This window comes from Cyrtonyx montezumae, unplaced genomic scaffold, assembly GCF_038088225.1.
Source record: "Cyrtonyx montezumae isolate F1298 unplaced genomic scaffold, pur_monq_1.0 scaffold_2, whole genome shotgun sequence".
Lineage (NCBI taxonomy): Eukaryota > Metazoa > Chordata > Aves > Galliformes > Odontophoridae > Cyrtonyx > Cyrtonyx montezumae.
The window spans coordinates 27583987-27608047 of NW_027071936.1; positions in this window are offsets into that span (position 1 = coordinate 27583987).

The following is a 24061-nucleotide window of genomic DNA, read 5'->3' on the forward strand; positions in this document are numbered from 1 at the left end:
AAAGCCAATTATAAAACTGATAGAAACAAAGATTTTTTTTAATACGTATTTTTCCCTTTGGCTACAGAATACACACAGACAAATATTCAAACTCTGTAGCTGCAAGTAGGCTCCAGGTCAAGGTCAGATGGAAAATTGCTGGTGACATTTTTGTTGGCCCTTTATGGCCTCTTCTGACTCCTAGCATGTGAGACCTGCGGTTACCAGACCTGTGGTCAGAGTATTGAGTTTTGCTTCGATCTCATACTATTCCTTACCTTAGGCTAAATTTTGTGCTTCACAATTATCTCTACTACAAAGGTTAAGGTGCTGAGGCAGTGAGTTTGTACTCCTCCTTTTCATGAATTAGCTATCCTCTGTCTTTGGTCTGTTTCCTCATTTGAGGTCTGTGCCGTACTGATGTAGTTACAATGTGTATACCTCAGAAACATGTTAAGCACCTTAAAGTGCTCTCATTCTGCCTATTTTTTTTCCTCTGGTTTCACAAGCTGTTTCCTATGTAACATATTGATATTCCCTCAAAGGCACTCTTAGTGAGAAAGTAAATTAAGTTCAGTGGCAGCTTTTGGTACTGTGGTTGTGGGTAACCGATGATTGTTACCTCTAGAGGCGTATTGCTTCCAAAGAGAAAAACAGTGTATTCTGAGTATGCTTTAGTCTTATTAAAAGTTGTTTGTTTGTTTTTTAATGTGGGGGAGGAGTTACAGAATGTTAGTTACTAATACCATACAATTAGCTCAGTGTTTGTCCTTCAAAGAACAGGATCTCAGCACGAAAAAAAGGCAGTATGGCAGAAAATACAATTATTGTGTGAGTTTGGTTAGGGTTTTGTTATTTTTTAAAGGGGCTAGGGGTTGGAGTAGTTTTAACAAGGAGTGGTAGTTGATGGAATGTGATAAGTGGAAAATTACAATTTTAGCCAACGTGGGAAACGATGCTATCTCAGGACAGTAATTTTGTCACCAACCAGCATGGCTACAGCATAGTAAGGAACTGTTTGCCACGCTATGGTCAGTTAGCATGTGTGGCCAGCAAATCCTTAGTGACCAGTTTTGTTTCCTGTAATATGGGATGATTCAAAATTAACCTGATAGTGAGGGGTTTTTTTTCAGCGTTCTGTGACTATCAACTGTAGAGGTAATCCTAGTATTTTCCTGTAGTTTGACCAGCCGAAAAGGAGAAGTGCTATTAAACTATTTCCAGTACACCTTTTCTGACTCTTCAAGGCAGAATCATGCATACAGTGCTGAATTTCCAAGCTTCAGTCTTGTGTTAGCCATAGCAGGATTGCATGCATCTTCATATTCAAAGGTATGTGGTTTTAAGTCTGAGTACCTGAATTTCTTCTGCCTTGAGTATTGGCTCTGCCAAGAATTCTACTCAAAGAGGGATTTTTAGTATGTCAGGCCTTTATTTTGCTTTTGAACTTAAGGGTTTTGTTCAACTTCAGACACACTTCGGGGCCTGTTGCACACCTGGAAGCTGCCATGGGTGTATTTGGCTATGTGTACCAACACTGGACTGTGTTTTCTTTCCCTGAAGATGGGGTTTGGATCACCATTTTAGTCAGGAGACATGGTATCCTTGCAGACTGTCTACAGTTCTTAGGATTGAAATGTGCTGTTTTCTTTAACTATGCTGTTTATTGACAGTACTGCTAATGCAGTTGTCTCAGACTCACTGGTGAATGATTGAGAGGAGCTTGGAAATGTTTCATGCCCAAACAGCAGTGCTAAGAGGAGAAAGAAAGAAAAATGCTGTTGCAGAGCAGTTGCTTTCCAAAGACATGAAAAACCTACTGCAGACTGTACTTGGGATGGGATGTAGCAGTCTGAAAAAGCAGAAATAAACATAGTTCCACTTTGGCTAGTGCCAAAGTCAGTATTTCTTCCCATGAATGAATAGAAACAGATCTTATATTCCTGCAGAAGATGTTAGGCTGAGAGATTCTGGACTGCATGATTCTTTTCCTCTGCTGGATAAGAAGAGTCAGGCCATAGCATCTTTTAGTGCCTCAGTTTTGTACAAAATAAAGCGAAGACAATATTATGAAGTACTATTTGGGATTGGATTTACCCCATGTAACACAGATTATAATAAAATAAATTCAAGAGAGAAAATGAGCTTATCTGAGATCTGAAATTTTCTCTGGAGTTTCATTGCTGTCCACTGGTTAGAACAGCATGTCATTTTTAGGCATCTTGATTAAATGCAGACAGGAAAGTGAGATGAATCAAGATCATTTGAGCTACAGATGTTACCAAATTTACACTGCCTGAAATATTTTTACTGACTGTAAAGGAATTTTCTAAGTATAATATCCCTTCTCTAGGAGCTCCCTGGAGCTTGGGCCTGGTTACTCTTCTAGTATCCTGTCACTTCTGGAGACTGATGCTAAAATTGTAATGAAGAAGATATTATTTTTCTACTGTCATGCAACCAGCATTGCATTTCCAAGTGCTAGGTATCGTTTGGGATCATTAGACAATTCTTCTGCTGTAAATCTGGGAAAACTGGTGACTGACCTCATGCAAAATAGGGCTGGGATATTAGAAATCATATTTCATAATTAAACAGTGCTCTGAGCACTGCAGTTAATTAAAAGGTGTTTTTATTGGAGGGGTTTTTGTTGTTGTTAGGCATTTTGTTTAAAGAGTTTAAAGTCTATTTCTTTTTGGAGGGCTTGCCTAAGCACTTTCTAACTATTATAATGTCATTATATATGGGATTCATTACATTAGAGGCATTAGAGAAGATTAAAAAGGATCTATTGGAGGCATTGGCTGAAAAAAAAGGATAACAACTAGTTTCAGTTTGAGCTTTTGTTATGTGGCTTGAAACAAATGCTGAAATATTGTATTTAAGCTAAGTGTGTTTGGAAGGAGCATTAGGAAAGAAAGCAAGGCAGCAAATACCACCCTCACCATTAAAGAAAGAAATCACAATGGTTGGGAACACTGTGTTAATTAGCAAACTAATTTTCTTGTACTTTAAGTGCATAACAAGTTTTAAATGCCTTCTGAATAGCTTGGTATCAATTGCATTTTGTTCTTTGAATTGTAATTGTTTCCATGGCAATGCTGAGCTCTCCTGTATGTGGATTATGCCTGTAAAGCCTTTCAGTTGTTTATGGGAAGTCTGTATTAGCTCAGTAGCTGACCAGTATTCAGGTTATATATTTTACTTCTATTGCAGTTGTTTTTACAAGCAAATTAACAAGACAAAAAAAAAAAAAAGTCACTGGAAGAAAGTTTGCTTCTCAGTCTGTCCCATTTGGCTTCATTTTACCAATTTTACTAAAGCTGTGCTGCATCACATCAGCTCTTGTTCTTTTATGAGTATCTTCTTCATGCATCTCCTAACAGCAAAAAAAGGCCAGAAATATCATTGTCCCTACTATTATAGGCCAACCTTCAGGTCACTTTTAATTGTTCCATGGTGAGATGCTTTCAAGTATGCTTTTACTCATCACAGAGACCAGATAACACTGTGGGCCCTACTGCTGAGTGTCCCCAGAACAGGGACAGGAGGGGACGATTGCATTTAGGGCGCAGTAGTTATTGATTGCAGGGTGACTTGGTGTTCCTGCTGGAGGGAGGATGAAGTTCAGGAAAAGGGCTACACCAGCAACTTGATTGATCTCTTTTTGAGCAAAGAAGAAATGAATTACGTTTCTCTGACAGCTGTACCTTTTCTCCTTGACTTTTGCATGAGATACTGTGATTATACCTCGCTCGGAAACCAATTTACCTTTCCCCATACTCAATACATTTTTAGTTTAGTTTTTCTGTTTGTTTATTTGTTTCTTGATTTTGATTCAGGTCTAAGAAAGAGTAGCCAGTATTCAAGAGTTCAGTGGAAGCAAATACTTTTCATCCTGGTTTGTTTTTTTTATCTTCATTTCCCCCTCCCATCCCCTCCAGTTTTATAATGGTCGTGACATTAAGCATTATAAAATATACTGTCTACTGAAGGAGGAAGAGCCAAATATTTACATGATGAGATTGAAAGGCAGAGTTCAGGTCCTAGCTCTGGCGCACGTTACTTATCTAGCCTTGGGTATATAGTTTTATAGCCTTGGTCCCAACTGTGTAAGCCAGTAATAATTGTTCATTTCCATAATCATTTGTAATTCATCTCTAGTCCAACTGGAGAGTTTGTTTTCTGTTGATGCAGCAGAAAGGCACAGATGATCTTGAAACTATGGCTCCCACTAGGAACAAAAAAATAATCTGTATTGGCTTTTCATTCACTCGTTTCATAATTTGCAGGCCTTGTGTAAGATTCATTCTCTTGAAACTAGCATTGACTAGACCCAGTGCTTTCTACCACATTTGGCTTTTTCATTTAGAAATGTGAGGCAGTTGGATTCACGTTTTGGTTTAGATAGTTGTAATAAATAAAGGAAATCCATGGACAACTCAGGGGTTAAATGGAAACATTTATACAGAAGTCTCAGCAGTTTCTTTTTTGGGCATGTTTTCTTTTTCCCATTTACTTTTGTTTGCTCGTGACAGATATCTGACAAAATCTTGACCTTGAAAAAAGTCTGATGTACATGACACAGCACTCGGGAGAAATGTATCCTCTGAAAAGAAGTTTTGTTTATGTTGTGTTTATGATTTAGGCCTACATGAGGTGAGACATAAATATCTAAAGGACAATCCTTGCTCTCAAAAATCTTCTAGTAGTGAAGCAAAATAGGGGGAGACAGGAATAAAGTTTTTTTCTGCTTCACTTGTAGGAAAATAAATTATGCAGAGATTTACATTTGCAGTGGTTTACTGAAGGTCACCTAGGAAAACCTAGTGCAAAGTTGAGAAGGCAGGATTTAATGTACTGGCTAGACTGCACTATTATAGTTTGTAGCTAAATATCCAATATACTTTTATAGATTTAAGTTAGGCAGATAGTGGTGTTCAGGAACTAAACTGCTAGAAAGGTACTTCTGCTTCAGTGACATCCTTGTGTGGTAGAGCCAGAGGATCTTTGTCATGTCATGGTAAGAATGGTTCAGACATTGATTTGAGGCCAATTTGAGGGGCTCTCCCAGTGCCTGAACAAACTGCTTGATAACAGAGTAGATGAGTGGTTTGCAACTTGCAGTATGTCTGGCAAACAGCAGCTACTTTCATGCTTGGGTGAAATAGTGATTATCCCTAAAATACAAACGAGAGCACCCTGATGTTCCCGAAGGACTTCCCCAGGGGTTATTTTGGCGCATTTCTCCTGCCTCTAGAGTTCTCCCACAAAATGCTCGACCTGAAACTGACAAAGGCTCCCCTCTGGGAAGAGAAAGACCTGACTTTGACCATTTATGCTACCTGGCAGTGTAAAAAAGTAATTTAAGTAGATAAATTGAATAAAACCTTTTATTTGTATGGACAGAATCTGGTTAACTATCTCTGTTGTAAAGACAAATGAGAGCTGGCATTGTCTAAGATCATCACTCCAGTGCCTCTGACTTAAAACTTGCCAGGTTATCTCAGCTTCTAAAATACCTGTCCTTGAGAGGTGTAAATGGACTGGCAGAGCCAGCGGAGAGCCATTGAGGAAAATGGGATTTTGGTTCACCTGTCTCAAAATGTTTATCTCAGAAAACTTGGTTTTGTTTTATTTTACCAAAATGGAGAGGGGGGGGAATAACAAACCCAACCATTTTATCGCAATTTAAACATTTCACTTCATCAATTCTATTTTTGATGCTTTTATTTTATAATGATTTCAATTTTAAAACCTTTGTTCCAATTTATGAAGTTGAACTCTTTATAGGCAGTGAAAGAAGATATTTCACATGTAGTATTCATACCTTGTTTTCCTTCCCCATCACATCCTCTTTTTTGGCTATAGCTAACTGCCATTTTTGACCCAAACAGTTTCAGCTGCATAAAACTAAGTTTTTTTACATCATGCTTCTTGGAAAAAATGCTTTCAATGTCATCCCTGGTCATGCTCAGAGAAAATTCAAACACGTTGTTTCTACCAGACTCTTCTCTTCATGCAGCCTGCCCTGTCCTTTCTCTTCTGGAGCTGCCTTGTGCTCTCATCAGTACAGTTTTGAGTTTGGGCTCCTTCACCGGCTACTGTAACTCAGATCCAAGGTCTGACAGAATAAAGCTCAAGGATGAAAAACTTAAAGCACTGCATTCTCTTCAACAGCTTATTGCACTGATTATGCCCAGTGCCAGCTTCAGTTAAGAGGCATTGCCTCTTGCTGTTGCGTACTACAGTTGCATCCCCACTGCAGTGGCAGCTGATCTGCATAGTATCTAATGTCTAGTACTAACCTGTGGAGTTCAACTCACCGTGGTCTTTTCTTTGTCATCTTTCCTGCAGGTCCCAGCAAGAAGTCACAGTGTATTCTTCTCCATTGCTCCCTGTGGAGTTCATGTACTCAACTTTCTTTCTGATGGCAGTAAACAGCTGTCAGCTATTATCTGATGATGTGTAAGTCATTACAACATCTGCACCTCAACCTTCAGTAGATTAAAGTAGTCTTAAACTTTCAGACATCTTCCACTTGAGTTAGTACATTAACACTTTTACCAGCTTGTGTCAAAGCCCTCTGGCTCTCCAGTATCCCACAGAACAAGCACATTAGCACAAGGGAATGCTGTCACCATGTTGTTTGAGTTCTTAGATGTATGGAAGCTATCGACAAAGTAGTTCCTGTCTGCTCACAGCGAAGATGCTTTCTTCTATTCCTTCACACCTTCATTGCATCTTGCTTGGCCAAACAACAATTATATTAACTCAGTGGACTGCCTTATCATTCCCATGCACCCTCTTGTGCTTTCATGCACATAGTCTTTTCTCATGTGTACACACATACTCTTGCTTGCTTGTACTGTCTTGTGTGCACTTGGTGTACTTTTCTTATTGGAGGTCTTTTTCTGGGCTTTGACATTCTTCAGAGATTTGTTTTTGAGTGTGACTCAGAGGTGCTGAAGGAGTAATGCATTTTCTTCATTGAGATGCTAGCCATGTCATCTAGTCTTACATTTGGCCAGTGCTCGCAAAAATTTAGTGTAGTTTAACACCCTATAGACTTCATTCCTAATGATCTGTGTGATGATTCCCACTCTCAAAGCACCTGGTTTCTTACAGGAGGCAGGATATTCTGAGAGCTCTATTCCCATCAGAGTGTGTTTCAGGCTCTGCAACTGCAAAATTTTAGATCTACCCATCTAAACAGTTAATATTTTTTTACAATTTGTCAAAAGAAAATTGAAGTTGAATTTGCAGCACACAAGGTGGAGCATTTCAAATGTCTGATATTGGTGACCTTAGGTATTAATGTATGAGAAACTGTGATAAGTTGGGAGCAGCTATTCTAAATCCTTTTGAGTTTTAATCTGGGGCAGAGGAGAAGAAAAAAATAGGATTTAAAAATAGCTGTGTGCCTTCTGCAGTCAATTCACTCTGCAGGAAATCTGAACAACATTCAGGAAATACTATATAACTCTCGGAAAGGCCTGTTGTTTCTAAGCAGAGTCAGTCTGGTCTTATCCACGTTGAGGAGCAAATGGGGTTGACAAGCATGTAACAGAATTGAGACAGAAAGTGTGAAACTGTGTTTGAAAGCAGAGAGAAGCTTAGAGACAGCCTTAGCTTCATCGTGATTGACAAAGAGAGGGGGAAAAAAAAAGCTCAGTAGCTCAGTGAAGGAATTTTTTATATTGTATGCATTTAGAAAAGGCAGAAGGCACCTGAGGGGCCAAAAGAACCCTAAATAAAACCACACTGAAAGCTAGACTTTTCTGCCAAACACCCCAAACTTAGCACAGATCATTATGCCATGACTGGCTGAGTGGTACTGAGCAAAAGCCATTGGGATGTCCACTTTGCATCTCTTATCCAAATGAGTAAATGAGAACTAGGAGCCAGGGCAGTGACACACGAGCAGTGGGAGGAAAGTCCATCCAGCTGAACACAACTCTTCTGAAAGAACTGGCTGAGCAGGCAGGCTCAGCCCTGACTTCAGGCAGGACATTGCTTAGTTGAAAATGAAAGGTTAAGTTTCCAAGACTGCTTTGCTCTGGCAGCAAGATGTTGTCTGTGCATTCCACTGCAACAGTGTAATTTATGTCTCTAGTTTTGCCTGTTGAATTTCAAGGGATTTTGTGACATTTCTGGTTTTGTTGTTATTTTAAGCCAGAGCAAAATGTGTGTGCTTACTTACATTGCATTCTTACCTTCATGGATGGTGGGATTTCTGTCGGTCTGATGTGGAGCTGCGGTTACTTTTCAGGAAGTATTGTGATTTGCAGAAAAGGAAAATCTGCCTTTGCTATAAGTTTTCCCCTCTTAGAAAAATAAATAAACAAATAAATAAGGGAGTTTTTCTTTAAGGTAACTTTCAGACAACTTCAGTACCACCCAGGAAAAGTAGCATAGGAAGATGGAAAAATTGAATAGTTTCTATAGGAAATAAGTAATGTGGTCTCTTTCAAATGGCTCTGAGGCTCTGTAGAGTGTGTGGTAACACAAGGCTGTGTTTGCAGAGGTGGTCATGCCTGAGCTATGACTGGAGCTGCAGCATCTGTTCAGGGCTGAGCAACACCTGCAAGGGTTTTTTTTAGAGCTGAAAGATGATTCTTCAGGGCTACAACCTGCTCCCTCATTGCTTCTGTCATCTGAAGGTTAAAAATACCACCTGTAGCTTTGTATGCTTCCCCAGTCCTCTCTAAGACATGCCACCCGCTGTCCAGGACCCCAAAAGTCTCCATATTCTTCCTGCCTATGGCTGGGCAGCATTTTTTTGCTCAGAATTTAATAGAAATAAACCTAACTAAACAGAAGGGATTAGTATGTGCAGCAGCTGCTTTCACAAGTGACATGAGCACATGCAAAACTGCAGTACGAGCATGGAATCTACTCACTGCTCACAAATATTTATATAGCAACTATTTATAAAAATCCAGCCAAGTGTGCTATAAGTCTTTCTTCAGCTAAAAAATGTTTGTTATTTTTCAGCTCACTTATTCTCTTGATTTAAGTGTGTTCAACCATCTGTTGAGGGCACAAGAAGACAGAAGCGAGTAATTAAGCAGACCAATTGCACCACACAACAAATAATGGAGATGAAGTGTTTAGAGACAGTTCATAGGCTAAAAGTCATTTCTCATGATGAAGGCTTATGAAGAATACGTGCAGTTGTGAGAAATAGGAGTAGTGAATAATACGCAAAACAGAATCCCCGAAAGACGTTTTCGGGGACTTATCTCACCTTGCTGTATTAATCTAAAAGTCCAACTAGACTGTAGGCTATCTTAAGTAGGTAGCAGAAATGTGTAGACAGTAATTAAATGAGTGGACTCACGCTTTGGAAATGCCATCCTTTCCCATTGCTCCTGGAAGGAACCCACACCCCAGCGTTACTCAAGACATTGCTTCAAGTCAGGTGAAGTCAGAGGAAATGCTTTGCTCACAGAGTGAATTCCCAGTGTTGTCCTGGTTTCAGCTGGGATGGAGTTGATTTTTCCTTTGTGGTGTCTGATGCTGTGTTTTGACTTTAGGAGAGCATACCTGTTGTTTCTAGTTGTTGCTGAGCAGTGCTATACAGAGATGTTTCAGTTTCACACCTTCTCATGCTGCCCCTGGGCATAAGTTTGTGGTGAGCAATATATATATAAATACATTATTATCATAACTATTATCCTTTAGTCCTTTTCATTTTCTCTATCTTAGTAATAGTTTATATCTTATTCTCTTATCCCACTGGGAGAGGAAGGAGTGAGCCAACAACTGTGGTGCTGTGCCACATGATGGGTTAAACTGCAACAGCCTTTAAAATCAAAGGCAATTTTCCCATTGTTCAGTGCTTTCTATACAGAAGTCTTCATGTTTAACTTTCAAGGAGAGGTTGCTTCTTGGAGCGAAGGTACAAAATGATGAGGGCAGACTGAGTGCCAGACCATACATTTAGAAAGAAGCAAAAAGTACAGCAGATAACCAGTGTTTCTGTGCCCTCCAGAAGCTTCCTTTTTTTCCAGCACAGTGGGCAATGTCATTGACATATAGGCATTGTCCACAACCTGCAACAGACTTTTTTGAGTAAATATACAAATAAACCATTTGATATAAAGTCTAATAACTGAATTGCAGTCATTTCTGGCATTTTCTTTAACATTTGCATTAAAAAGCCTTGTGTCTACACTGCACTGAGCGTAGCCAAATAGATATGAGATCTTTTTCTTACCCAAATGAAAACCCACTGTCCACTTTCTCTGCCAAATGGCAAAGGTGACAGACTCCATTCAACACGGTGACAGTTTCAGATTTCTCTAAAGAGTAAATGCTGCCTAATCCATTGAGATTATCACATACACGAATGTTATTCAGATTTACTTGCTAATTTTTCATCAAGCTGTGAATTTTCTTTGGCTGCCTCTTTAGACCTCTTAGAGCATTACAAAGTTTTACCTTTATATGTTCCTTCTAAATATTTTCACGTGCCTTGTACAAACAAGGAAAAGTTAGTGTAGCCTTCCAGCACTCCTTTCTGCTATTAATAATGTAGAGCTATTTACCTTTAATTGCTGTCAGGAACAAGACCACAGTGTCCACATTCAGGTTTCTCAGAAACTTTTTTTCCACAAGAAAGTTTACTGCTGGTGTCTGCATGTATTCTACTCCTTGGGGAAGTAGGGAGTAGGGTTGAAGGGAGGGGAGCCTCCAGGAATCCAAGGATGGATTCCTTTCCTAGCTGGGGCTGAGTTCTGCTCACTGAAAATAAATCTTTTAGCTCCTTCTGCACCAGTCACAAGATTTACAAGCACCTTGCTATATTCAATCAAGACGGTCGTATATGGGAATCAAGTTGGCAGTAACTCTGGAGTTAAAATTTAAATTAGTTTTTCTGTGAGGACCTGCCCACGTGTGACTTACTGATCACCTTCAGGGTATTGTGCAGGAAATGAAGATTTATTACACTGCTGTCACTTGACCTATGGCTTCTACCTTTCAAGGATGAGCATTTCTCTTAGCCAAAAGGAAGCAATTGGTTGCTGAGACTGGAGGATTTCTGGAGGAAGCAGCAGTTTCTCCAAAACAATTAAGGGGGATTGAAAAGTGGCTTAGCTTGAGGACACTGAGTTAATCCACTGATATCAGGCAGAAATTAAAAGTGAGACTTGCACAACATATAGAAAGGAAGCAGCACGAAAGCCAGGAACAGTTTGGAGGTAGTGGGCCAGTTTGTGCAAATGTGGCACTCTCAAAAGTCTGTGAGCAAAGCCTGCAGTTCTTAACTCCTGTTGAGATATATTAAACTCTGGAGACACCAGCTGAACTAGAAAATAGTATCGCAAGTCTGTAAAAATAAATAAATAAACATTTGAGTGTGGTCTTCCAAGGGAAGTCAGCCAGTTTTGCTGGAGTATTAAATATTAAGGTATCAAACGTAGGTCTCAGAATGTCCCAGTAAAGTTGGCTGCCCCTTTTCTACCTCTTTCTTACTAAAATTGTCCATCCTTTGTTTCCTGGCAACTGGCAGTGCCTCTCCCCACTCGCTGCGTGGAAGGGACATGATGACAGTTAGCGAAGACTATCAAACGCTTGCTGTTTTGGGAACAATTAACGCCTGATTTAATAATAAAATAATAATAAATAATCGAGTAAGTGCATAAGAAAAGAGAAATATGTTAAGTTTTTGTGATTCTTAAAGGTGTATGCACTGACTTGGTTAGACTTCATGGAGCCATATACCTCTGCAGTACAGATGCTCATTGTTTCTGTTCATATTCTCAGTTGCAAGCAATCTTTGATTTCAGAGGGAGCTGGAAGCATTCAGAAAAAAGACTTATCAGATAACATATTAGAGTATCTAATACGAATTCTAGTGTGGGCTGTGTAGGTGTGCACATGTCAAATAGAGGCAATTACCTTATGCTGCAAAAAAAAAAAAAAAGAAAAATACGATCTGTCTGTTTCAACATAATTCCTTTAGCTGCCTTTAACAGTGTGTTCCTATATCACTTTGGGAGGTACTGGTGGGAGAAATAAACTTGTCACTCTTACTGGTGCCAGATTTTCTAAAGCAGAACATCCTCCACTCTGATTTGAGTGCAGTCTGGTGCAGTGGTTCTTCTGGAGCTACGTGTAAGATTGCAGTGTATCAGAAGTTATCAACTGATGAGCAGCATGACTTATCAGTGCTATAGTGGTTATGCTTTGACAGGTATTCCAACTAAAAGATCAATTTACATTTTCTGAAAGGAAAGTATATGCAGTAGATTAGTTTTCAAATGGTTTTTAGTACAAGGAATGAAACTACTTAGGTCGGTGATTTTCTAAGGATACATTTGTTTTCGCTGTGATTTTTTTTTCCTCCTCTTCTAGATGCAGTTCTTATTTGCTAAGGATTCAGAGCATTACATTAGAATAAGGAAGACTTGGAGGGCAATTTTAGAAAAATAGATATCCAAATCACTAGCATAATCCTTCTGGCTCTTTGAAAATGAAAAATAGAGTGTTTCAGAGCACTATTTATTGGGAAGATTAGTTTTATCACGGAATTATTACTTGAGCACATGGCTCAAGATTGACCATTGCCTTAGAAAATTCACAGATGAAAACACATGGAGAGTTGCCAATGAAAAAGACCTAATGACTGAAGGAGTCTTTTCCTTGTGTACTGCATTTTTCTCCTACAGTTATGTTTTGGCTTCACCTGGGAGAAGTAAACAATCTGTTAAGAAAGCTAAGGATGGAAAAATAAGTTAAAACTGTATTGTACATTTTAAGTGGTCTGATTTTGCAGTAGAAAGGCATTTTGTTTATTGATTGATAGATTAATTTTGAAAAATAAAAAAAAATATGAGCAACATTTTTTTTCAGTAACCTTTGATGTTCTTTTTACAGGAATAATCAAACTGCAAATATTTACATTGTAAACTGAAAAAATCTCTTAGCCTTAATGAATGTGTGTGTGCATGTATGAACAGCATGGGATGATATAAACAGTATGTTATAGATACATTTTTGTATGTAAAGGACGATTCCTTTGAAGTTTGGTAATGTGTTGACAGTCTTAACCTAACTACTTTATTAAAGGTAGTCCCTTGGAGAAGACCTTGTCAGTATCACCTAAAACTAGAAACCATTTGCCAATTGCATTATTTGTTTTCTTGCAGTGCTGCTTCACTGATCTGCCACTTGAGTTATAGAAGGATGCCAGGACCAAGCTGTCTTTTGTTATGTGTTGGAGACTCGGTTGCTCTTACAGGAACTCTGAATCCTGCCAGCTTCTGTAAGGAAATGAGAAGATTTATTTACTCCATATTTTATAGTCATTACACATACGTAAAATTCTGATGTCATAGTGATGGAGCTTGAATAAGTATCTGAATAGACATACACTCATGGCCACAGCTGCTGTGGACACAGTGTTTCGGAAGAATACTTCTGCTGTTGCAGTCTTTTCTCGCTCACTTTTTGCCATAATTTTAATTCTCACTAATGTAAGAATTTGATCATTTAAAACCTAAATGTCTCCATCTTAAATCAGTCCCCTCATGTTAAAAGTTGGAAACTAAAGAAAAGCATATTTTGAGGTTCATAGCAAATTTTCCTGTCAATATTGTTTTTTCAAGATGGGTAGAAGGGGTTTTTATTGAAGCTTTAGAAGAGAGAGGTGAGGAGATAGTCAAGTCAGCATCCTTTTAAATGTCTTACAGGGCAGCAGGATTACATCAGTCTTGGGAGGCCAACTTTGCATTTATAAAAATAAATTCTTCCAAAAAACATTCCAAACTCACGTCACATTGTTGAGTGCTGATGGCTACACAAGCAGTTATCTGTGGTTATATATATGTTCATCTGTCAGCCTAATGACTTTGCATCTGAGGAAGGTGCTGTGTTACTTGCTCTATTTAAAAGTCTGCTTTTAATGCTCATAAATAAGAATGTTACAAATGTTGGTACACCAGGCTAAAAACATGACTTGTTGGCCAGATGAAGCCCCTTTCTGTAGACCGTCCAGAGTTAAGACCAAGCTATGATGTGTATTTGATGGAATTACTAACATCTTCTTCAGACTTTTCTTAGTCTATCTTAAAATTTTATTTTATATCTAGGACATCTAATTTGTCAGGAAAACTTTTATTAGAGCAGGTTTGTCTGTTGTCTTGCACATGGTGCTAAAGTGTTATTGCTGGAGGGAGGGTCAAATGTTGCAAGATGTCATTTGCATATAAGCATTGCAGATCATTTTGCTTACATCTCAGTCTGCTTTTTAATTGCCACAGGTAAAATTTTCCTTTTGACAGTGAGCCACTGCAAGCTAATACAGATTCAAATCTGCATGAGGGACTTTGTGTTGAGTCTTTGTATGAGGCTAGAATGTATTATAAAGATACAGTACTGTAATGGTAACGATGTAAGTACCTCACCTTATAATGCATCAACGAAAACATGTTGTTTATTCATTTCTTACTATTTTTCTATTTAGGAAGCTTCAGCCTTCCAGTTGGAGAGAAGAAACACAGATATTTAAGACAGATGCAGCTTAGATGTAACACACTGTGAGTACAAATGATTGCTTTGAAAATATATAAAACTCTACATTGTGTGAAAAATTGAAGCCAGCCAACAAGCATGCATGGAACTGGACTTGCACATTTATTCTGATATCCCATGGTCAATAAGAGAAAGGAGGAAAAATTATAGTGAATGTTATTTGCCATAAATCATTCAAAGTGAACTTCTGTGTACCAACTAGCGTTTGTTCCAGCACCCCCTAAAAGCCACAAACTTGAGCCAGTTTTTGAATGTAGTTGTTTATATACATAATGTTCTTGTACATACATTTTCCTTTGTGACTCGTGATTTTTGAAAATATAAAGCCTCTGAGGATAAGAGAATAACAGAGCTTGAAGTCCTGTAGTGTGGTCAGTTAGTTGGACTTCTATGGTCTTTGTAGGTCCCTTCCAACTGAATTGTTGTGTTCTGTTCTAATATCTTAGAGCAGTTTGCATTTGTTTGCTAGTAAGCTGATTTTGGAGTGAGTGGAGAAGAGAAGCAACCCTCTGTGGACAGCTTTGTTGGCAGTGGCTACCTTGTGTGCATCCTTCATGGTCTGACATAAGGCTTTGTATTCTCTTTCCTTAGTGGGATGGGGTTTGTACTCATCCCTTATTTCCAGCATTAACAGATGGCAAACTTCTTCAGTTGTTTATAAAACCTGCTTGTTGTCTAATCTGTCTGTCTGGCTGGCTGATTCAGGTGTGTGTAAAGTTCTCTGTAAAATGAAAGGTGCCTTTCTTTAGGAAATGAAATGGATAAATTCTCCTTTTTGTAGGAATACAGATCACTAACTTGTCTTCATGGCAACCTCATGCAAATCCTGCCGTTCTAATGTAGGAAAGGATTTAGGAAGGTATTTCCCTCCTGTTAGTCATCTTTAGTGTGGTGTGTGGATTTTTTGAGAAAACAAAAAACTGAAACAGAATAATCTGCTTTTATCCCTCTTACTTAATTAATGCTCCCAATCTGTTGTATTTCTCTTATAAAAAAGAGGAAGAAAATTTAATGGCCTTTGCTAAATTTAGTATAGGTACTAAAGATAGTGGTGCTTTCCACTGAAAGCATTTTGATGGGGGCAGACATTTCCTGACTCTGGCCGTAGTAAAACATCGAATATATGTAGCAATGCGTTCCTCCACTCCCTCAAATCAATTCAAAATAGATTATGCAAATCTAAAAGAAATCTGATATAATAGGCAAGCTGCAGATAAATGTTAAATGAGCGTGCAAGATTGCCAACTGTGGCACTTAAATTTAACACAAATATGTCTACCTCTCTACCTATCCATCTCTACAAGGAAATGGCTGGAATACTCTGTGATTATACACTTCTCAGTCCAAAGTGTTTTGTTGTGGTTTTTTTTCCATTGATCTATAGTTTGAAACAAGCTGAAGCTGTTCTCATTGCTGCTGTGGTGCTTCACGCTGTTGTCAATTTCTATAACGAGAGTTCCTTAATTGGTCTGTGCTTCCTGTGATTAACTGCTGCTTCCCCTGGTAGTAAAGGAAAGTCCTGATGGAAAGCAGAGGGAGCCAAGCTGGGGTGACAGCTTTGTTAACTGGGCAAAGGTAAAAGAGATGTGATGGGCAAAGTTAAAACAGGCATGTTGCAGAGGACTGAAACAGTGACATTTATGCAGACTGGTTTTACATTTGTTTCAAAGATTCTGAATTAATTTGGAGCATTTATGTTTTCACTAGATTAATCTTATGTGAAAAATAGCATGTGCTGTAGGGCTTGGGGACATGACAGTCCTACCTGGGAAACTGAAAGTGTGTCTCCAGATGAGCACATGTATCATTCATTTGCACCCAGTGCAGTAGTCTTGTTTCAGTGATATGTGAAACTAGGTCTAGACGTATGGACTTCCTGTTCCAAGAAGGAATTCCTTAATTCCTGAGCTGGTGGCTGTTTTGGGGTGGAGTGCTACTCTTCCTATTCATTTTCCAAGCAACAGCTTTGAAAGATGTTTCTTTTCTTTTTAGAGGACTTCTTTGAGAAGTATTGTGCTTTTCACAATACAGAACAGGAAGGAAAAACCACTAAAACCTCAAAAAATCCCACAAACCAGAACAGTTGTTTCCTTCCCAGCACTAATTAGGCTAAAGAGCAGTAGTAATACTGGTCATTTCAAATTAGTTCCTGTGTGAATTCATACATATAACTTTAAATTTCTTTCCTGCCAACATTTCCAAAACTTGCATCTTTAGAGAGAAAAAATATGCCCAGAATGAATTGATTTAATGTTTCAGACATACAACTGTAACAGTCTCTCTGCATTAGTTGCCCTTAATGGGAACACACTGTCATTGGCACTGTTTCCAGGCGACTACTAAGAAATGCTTAATCTTATGCGAGGGTCTCACAAACCACAAGTCACAGCAGGTAGCAGATGTCTTTAGAGTGAAGCTAGTTGAGAAAGGAAGTAGAAAGTGTTTATTTAATCTTAATTTTAATTTGCATCTTTCCTGTTTTTCTGGGTAATTATTTTTCTGTCCAAGACTTGCTTTGCTTGACTAGGAGAATCAAGTAAAAAAGTATAGTTTTTACATTCTGGTTGTAATATTTAATCAGTCAAGAAGTACTGTAGTCAACAGTAGTTACTGTGGGGTCATTTGGAAGGATTTTGGCAATTTGAGAAAGTTCCCTCATAACAAAATTGTGGAGAGCAAGTAACAAAGTATTATGGGCAGTGTTAGAGGCTCCTATGGAGAGTGGCATCTCATTATGCATCATGTGTACCACACACATCCATCTGTCGTAACAGTCTACAACCTAAATCAATAAGAGGTTGACAGAGCAATGGTGGTATAGTAATGAGTGACACAACTTGCAGCAGGCTACCATCCTCTCTAGTCTCAAAAAAGCATCTTATAAACTGAGGCATGATGCAAAAATTAGCAGTCTGGCAGTGACTGAAATTACTTTTCATTAATTTTGTGAAATAACATATATGTGAAATTGAATGTTACTACACTCTGCATTTGGCAGCATTTTAAATCAGTTTTTGTGCTTATATTAGAATTTGATCATCAACATGTTTTCCATCCACACTTCTAGATCGTGCTTGATGACTAAACTGGCAAATAACTAGAATTTTTCTTTGGCAATTCACTGAAGTTTACATTTTCTTATCACAACACTGTTCACTCTGGTGTGAAGAACAGACAAAGCAATAAAAAGGCTTGCGTTGAAACAAACACTACCATGTTACATTTTCCAATGGCAACAAGTCCCCCAAAACCTGAAGCTAAAGCAGCCTTTCTCTCTTGATCTCTGCTGAGATGATCTTTGCTGTCTTACTTACACCAGTACACAAACATGACATCTTTTTTTTTTCTTTTAGCAAAAGAAATTCATGTAAAGCCTGCACAGCGTAGCCTTAAGTGAGAGATTTGTCATTTTTTGACAATAATTCACATAGACTCCATAACAAATGTACTTCTGAATAGTGACTCAGTGAACAATAAAACAGTCACTCTCAACTACCTACCAGCTCATCCATCTTTTTAAATCTTGTCAACAGACTTCAACTTGTTCACCAGGTTTTATTGTTTCATGGAGAAGGAAATAATTTGTAGTAGAATACCCTGAGACATTGACCTTTGCAATTGTTTATTACTTGATCTTGATTTTGTGCACATTCTTTGTTCATCCTTTTCCTGTCATGTGTTTTAAGTGATGTGGTTTATTCTGTCTTCATAGCCATCTAGATTGTGTAGGTAGATTTGTAAGTTGAACTCCTTCTGCTTATAATAGCATCCATACCCTGTTTATAAAATTTGGGATAGTGCTGTGTGTGTGATTTTGTTGTGGGCTAGGTATAAATTCTTCCATCAAGAAAAACACATTTACGCAATCTGATGTGAAACTTGGCTAGCAAGGAGACGAGTCGGGCTTTCATTTGAACTGGATGATGGATGAGCAGACTTTTTAGAAAGGGAGATGGGCAAAGTAGCAAATGGATATAAAACGCTCGGTATTGCAGCCAAATTAGGCTTTGTGCCATAAGGAACATCTTATGGCGCAAGAACAACTGTGATACAGGTCATTTCTGCAACATGAGGGAGAGAGAGGTGACTGTGGCTGAGCTAAGTCTGCAGTTACATTTCCCACATTGTCATCACTGTTATAAATGAGTGCCCTAATTAGAACCAAGGGAATTTATGGGCAGATATGAAAATGTGGTTACTATAGTTACCAGGTGCTCCAGATCAGTCGGGAAATGTTGCTAATATAATGATCGCCCAAGGGTAAACACATGAGATAAATGATGAACAAGCCCCTCTGCTCCAGGAGAATTTTTTTTTTATTTGCACAGTTTGCTGACTTGTTCTGTAAAACCAGCATCCACCACAACAGTTCCTTTTCTATCCTTCCCTTTCTTTTAACAGACTGGTTTTGGATAGACTGTAAGGATCTCTGGGGAAAAGAAAGTGCAAAAATGAAATAGCATTTAGAGCAAGGTTAATTATCTATTTGCATATGGTTTAAAGCTCTCTGCTAGAATCCTTCCCTACTCTTCTGTACGCTGTCTAGACAGCAAAGCAGACTATGTGCATTTCCACAAGTTCAGATATAGAACTTCTCTTACGTTTGTGTGTTTTCTGTGCTGACCCTAATTCCAGAAATGACCCTTGATGCCCATCTGCATATGGACAGAAAAGGAGGAGAATGAACAGTGATATTATCAGCTCTCCCCTTGCATCCGTTGTCTGAGATGAGGGGCACCTCAGAGTCCAACTGCTTCAGTTCAACTGCTGACATTAGCCATCAAGTTTGGGAGGATTTGAGGGAAAAGAGGCATTTCAGAATGATAAAGCCCCCACAGATGTGGCTGGAGTGGCATTTTGCTTTGTGCTGCCTGCAGGCAGCTTTACATAGGTTATTACCATTTGCTACAGGGAAAGGAAGAATTGTAGAGTCAGATTAATTCCTGTTGCAATTTCTCTGAAGTCAACGTGGTGACACTACTGATTGCTTTGACATAGATTTTTCAGTCTTGAGTAATTACATGGCCCCTTTAGAAACAGTATAGGAGTAGACAGAAAATCAGAGCAGCTGCCACTGAGGGAGTTCATCCCTACCACCAAAAATAGTACTGCGGAGTTGCTCACCGGTTTTGGAGGAAGCATGCAAGAGGAGAAAGAAACCTAAAGCATTAGCAGCTCTATGTACCAGTATCCAGAAGCCTCCTGCAAAATCCTTGCTCTGTGAGGTGTAACAAGTCCTATGATGCCTTACATGAGCAAAGGGACTGACTCTGGTTTTACAGAGAAAAGTAAACCACAGCAGCAGCAATGAGAAGGTCAGCATTAGCACCATCACAGACAAGGCAAGCACCCGCTCTTCTCTAGAGCTTGCTTCAGTCTAACAAACATGAAGATCCTTAATCTTTCTAAAGCCAGAGTTCATTGCCTATCTCATTTAGTCTTGAATACATAGTTAAGGATCTTTAATCTGACACTATAACCTTTGTCCTAAACTTTGATGAGAGACAGGAGCTCCAGAGAGCAATTTTTTTCCCCTAAGGTCTGAGCTTCAGCTTGGCAGCCCTGTTTCTCCATCAGCAAAAAGATGTAAAAAGGCTTTGAGCATGATTGCATCTGCTGGGATCTTTATCACAGTCATGGCTGTCTTGATGAACCTGGCCATCCTGAATGGCTTAAATGATTTTGGATGATGGCTTTGCTTCATTAGCAAGAAAGTGACATGCTGGTTCTGTCACAAGCCTTCCTGCAGGAGGGTAGATGTGCTGAGGTGCAATGAGGGAGCTTCAGCATTAGGTTTGCTTTATAATGGAGCAAAGTGCACATAAAAAGGCATCTGAGTTGGCAGTGCCTCCTTTCTGTAAACTTCTCCCTTTCTACCCAGAGCTTTTTGGAGTGCTCTGCCACTGCCAGATGTAGTTGAATCAAGTTCTGAGTGTTATATGTATTATATGTTCTGAGTGTAATATGGTCTGTTGATACTTGTCACCTGTTTGCAGTGAGGTATGTATTGCCCATTGCAGCTCATTGGTCCTCTAGTGGGCTCAACACAACTTGCCCAAATGGGTGAAATAGAAAATGTTTTTGAAAAAAAGGCATGAAAAGTGACTAATGCCGAAAGAGACAGCACACGGGTGAGATACGGACTAATGATGAAGATGAGATTTCCTTTCTCATGTTGCAAAGAGATAACACTGAAATTTAGAAGTGTCAAAGATGCCTTCTATCATAAGATTGCCTAGATGAACCACTGGTCTGACTTCAGTAATAGCATTTAGCAAAAGAAATTTCCTCTCTTTGATTTTGGAGGCTGAGAAAAGCATTGGTGTTGTGGTTGTTGGGGTTTGTCACTGTGGAATTCCTGGGCAGTCATTGCCTGTGTGAAACAGAGAGCAGGAGAAGCCATTGGACCAGGTGTTTCTGTGGTCAGTGAAAGGATTTCAGGATTTGTCTTCCCTGGGCCTGTTTTGTTGTTTGTTTTTTAATTTTGTATTTATTTATTTATTTCTGCCCCTCTATAAGCTTAAGAAGCAGTTACAGGAATCTCTTACTACCAAGTTGATCATGTTTTGATCTGTGTTACCCCCTGTCATGCTGCTGCCAAGTGGTTCACAGCTGGTACTTATGTTTGACTTTTTGGTTAGGTTCAAAAATGTTAATGAGCCTAGTTGTTTACTATGGATTTTGACTTTTGAGTGTTTTAAAATGTAGACTGAGTAGTTAATTCTACCAAAAAGAAAGCCATTTCAAATGAAAAAAAAACAAAAACAAAACAACCAGTACTTCCTCTTGCACATTCTTGAGATTCACTGAATCTTCAGTTTGAATTAATTCAGCAGCACTGACACATATATTTTGGAGAATAAGGGGGATTTTTTTTTAGATGTTCAAATAGAGAAATTTTGCTTGACTGCAAGAGTATTTAGCAATCCCTATCCTAGTGACAGCATTGTAGAAATCCCATCTTCCTCACCTCATCAAGACCAACAGCAACTACTGTGTGCTTAATCTCTGAAAAAAATCAAATACCCAGTGCTTAGGACACCTTGTCTTCGCTAAGCTGATTACACAGATTCCCCCTCACAAATTAATATTATGTTATAGATACTCTAATCACAATGCTCATTTTCCTTTCGTGACATGAATACAGTGCACAGGCTTTGACTGTCTCCATAATGTGTGTATCCCTAAGTGCATGGGATGGTTCTGCTGTTTAAATATTGGATTGGGCAGGTGGTGCGAGCCAGTTTTTTGTTCTTTGGGGTTTAGTGAAACCCAGCTGCCAGACTGTGGGTGAGCTGTGAAAATGCACTTCTGCAGAACTTGGCTATTTATTTTGGCCACATCTTTGATGCCAAAACAGTTCAGGAACAGCTAGCCCTCATGTGGGCAGTCAGCCTTGAAAGCGTTCTGTAGCTCAGATCACAGGCTCAACAAATGTAATTTTCTCTTTACAATTTCTACTGATTTTGTTCTTGTTGAGTTTTCTGAAGCACAGTACCCAAGAAAAGCAGTTCATCTTTCTTTTCTTTGGAAGGCAAAACCAAAGAACTCATCAGTCTCTAGGGACAGAAGAAATGGCTTTTTGCTCTAATAACTGAGGTGGTATTATAATACTGTGGACAAGAGTATTAGATGTCAATAAAGCAGATCTTCAGAATGCCAAGTTTTTTGGGTTAGCATGGTGTACAGTGTGACAAGCTGCCTCACTGTGATTAGATACGTATATACCTCATTCTCACCACCAGGATAAACAAGTCTGGTTTTGAAAACACATTAAAAGCTAGCTGCAGAGTGATCTTCCATCCCTCAAAATGTTCAGAATGTTTACACTTTGTCACTTTGATGTCAGATGGAGCTAATGCCATTGCAAAGTCCTCCCTTCTATCTCCTAACATCTGCTGTTTCTCATGTGGTTGGGATTGTTATGCTAAAAGATGGAGAAGCTGTAGGTGATATTGTCAAATTCGAAACCCATTCATGCTACAGATGTGTTAAAGACTGGTGATATGGAAAGCCTTTGCAAGTCAGGGATCTAGTAGCTTGGACGTGTAGGATGGTCTGGACACAGCTAAGAGTTGTATAGGGCTTTAGCAGGTATGGTTAAGACCTTGAGCATCAAACTATCAGTTACTGTGTGATTCAGGAGCTTTTTATCTGGAAGTTAGTCTGGAAATCAAGAAATCTTTCCTGAGCAGTTTTACCAAAATAGGAGAGTCCAGCAAAAAAGTCTCTCCCAGTCTGACAGTTCATTTAGGAGTTAAGAGAGGGCTAAGTACATTGTGCTGCTGCTGTCAATATTTTTGATGATTTCTTACAGAGTTGATCTCAAGCACACAGTACTGTTTTTTCTTCATTCTTTCTCCTGCTCCTTTGGTTCTACCTTCCGTATATAATTTTTGAATTCTTCTTCAACTTCTAACCAAACTAAATATAAAGATGTAAAGCACAGAAATAATTAAGCTCTGGTGAGAAGGGTGTTCAAACATCAGAGAGTGAGGTGCAGTGTTACTCTCACCAAAGGGGTACACACAACACTGAGGGAAGCTGTCCTGACAGTAAGAAAACCTACAACTTTTTAGGCATCAGCAAAATCAGCAAAAATGGTACAACTATGGAGGAACACATTTTCAGTAATGCTATTCCTATATGAAAGATTCAGAAGAGATCATTAAAGAAAAAAACAAATTATACTAACAGATGACATATACTGTCATTTTTAATAGTATGTGTTATCTCTGACAGTACAATAACTATAAAGTAATATACTCAGATAATTTACCAAGTGAATTATGAAGTCCAGCATCCACTGAGGAAAGTAAGATGCAATTTCTTCTGAAGGAACATGGGAGGCTTCTGGTAACATCCTTAGCGTGCGTATTACTCCACTTCATTCCTGATTCTAGCTATAAAAACGTGCTGCTTGCCACTGGGTGAAACTGGTGCCACTTAATGTGCATAGCATATACAGCTTGTGGAAAGGTATTAAAATCAGCTTATTCCTCAATTTCTTGATTTTTCTATTCCTTGGATGTTTATTATTTTTTTCTGATAGTGATCCCATATATGCCATATGGACTGCTACATACTTGAAGCGTAATTAACGATTGCTTGTGTATGCCTAGGGAGTGCAATTAAAAGCATGAGTTCTGTGGAGTGATGTCTACAATCTAGCTAACTTTTGTACAGAGTGGGCAAGTCAGATTATAAGACAGAAATACAGAATCATAGAAATCGTAGAATCCTTAGAGTTGGAGGGGACCTTTAAACATCATCTAGTCCAACTCCCCTTCAATATACAGGAACATGCACAGCTAATCAAGGTTGCCCAAGTCTTGATCCAGCCTTGCCTTGAAAGTCACCAGGGATGGGGCATCATCCATATCCCTAGGCAACCTGTTCCAGTGCTCATCACCCTTGTTGTGTATGGAAAATGTATATATGTATATACAAAATTAATTAATCTCTGTAAAATGTTTCCTACCTTGTTGGGAAAGGGAGTACATGGAAGGAGATCTTACCATTTAGGGTTGAATCTTTCATT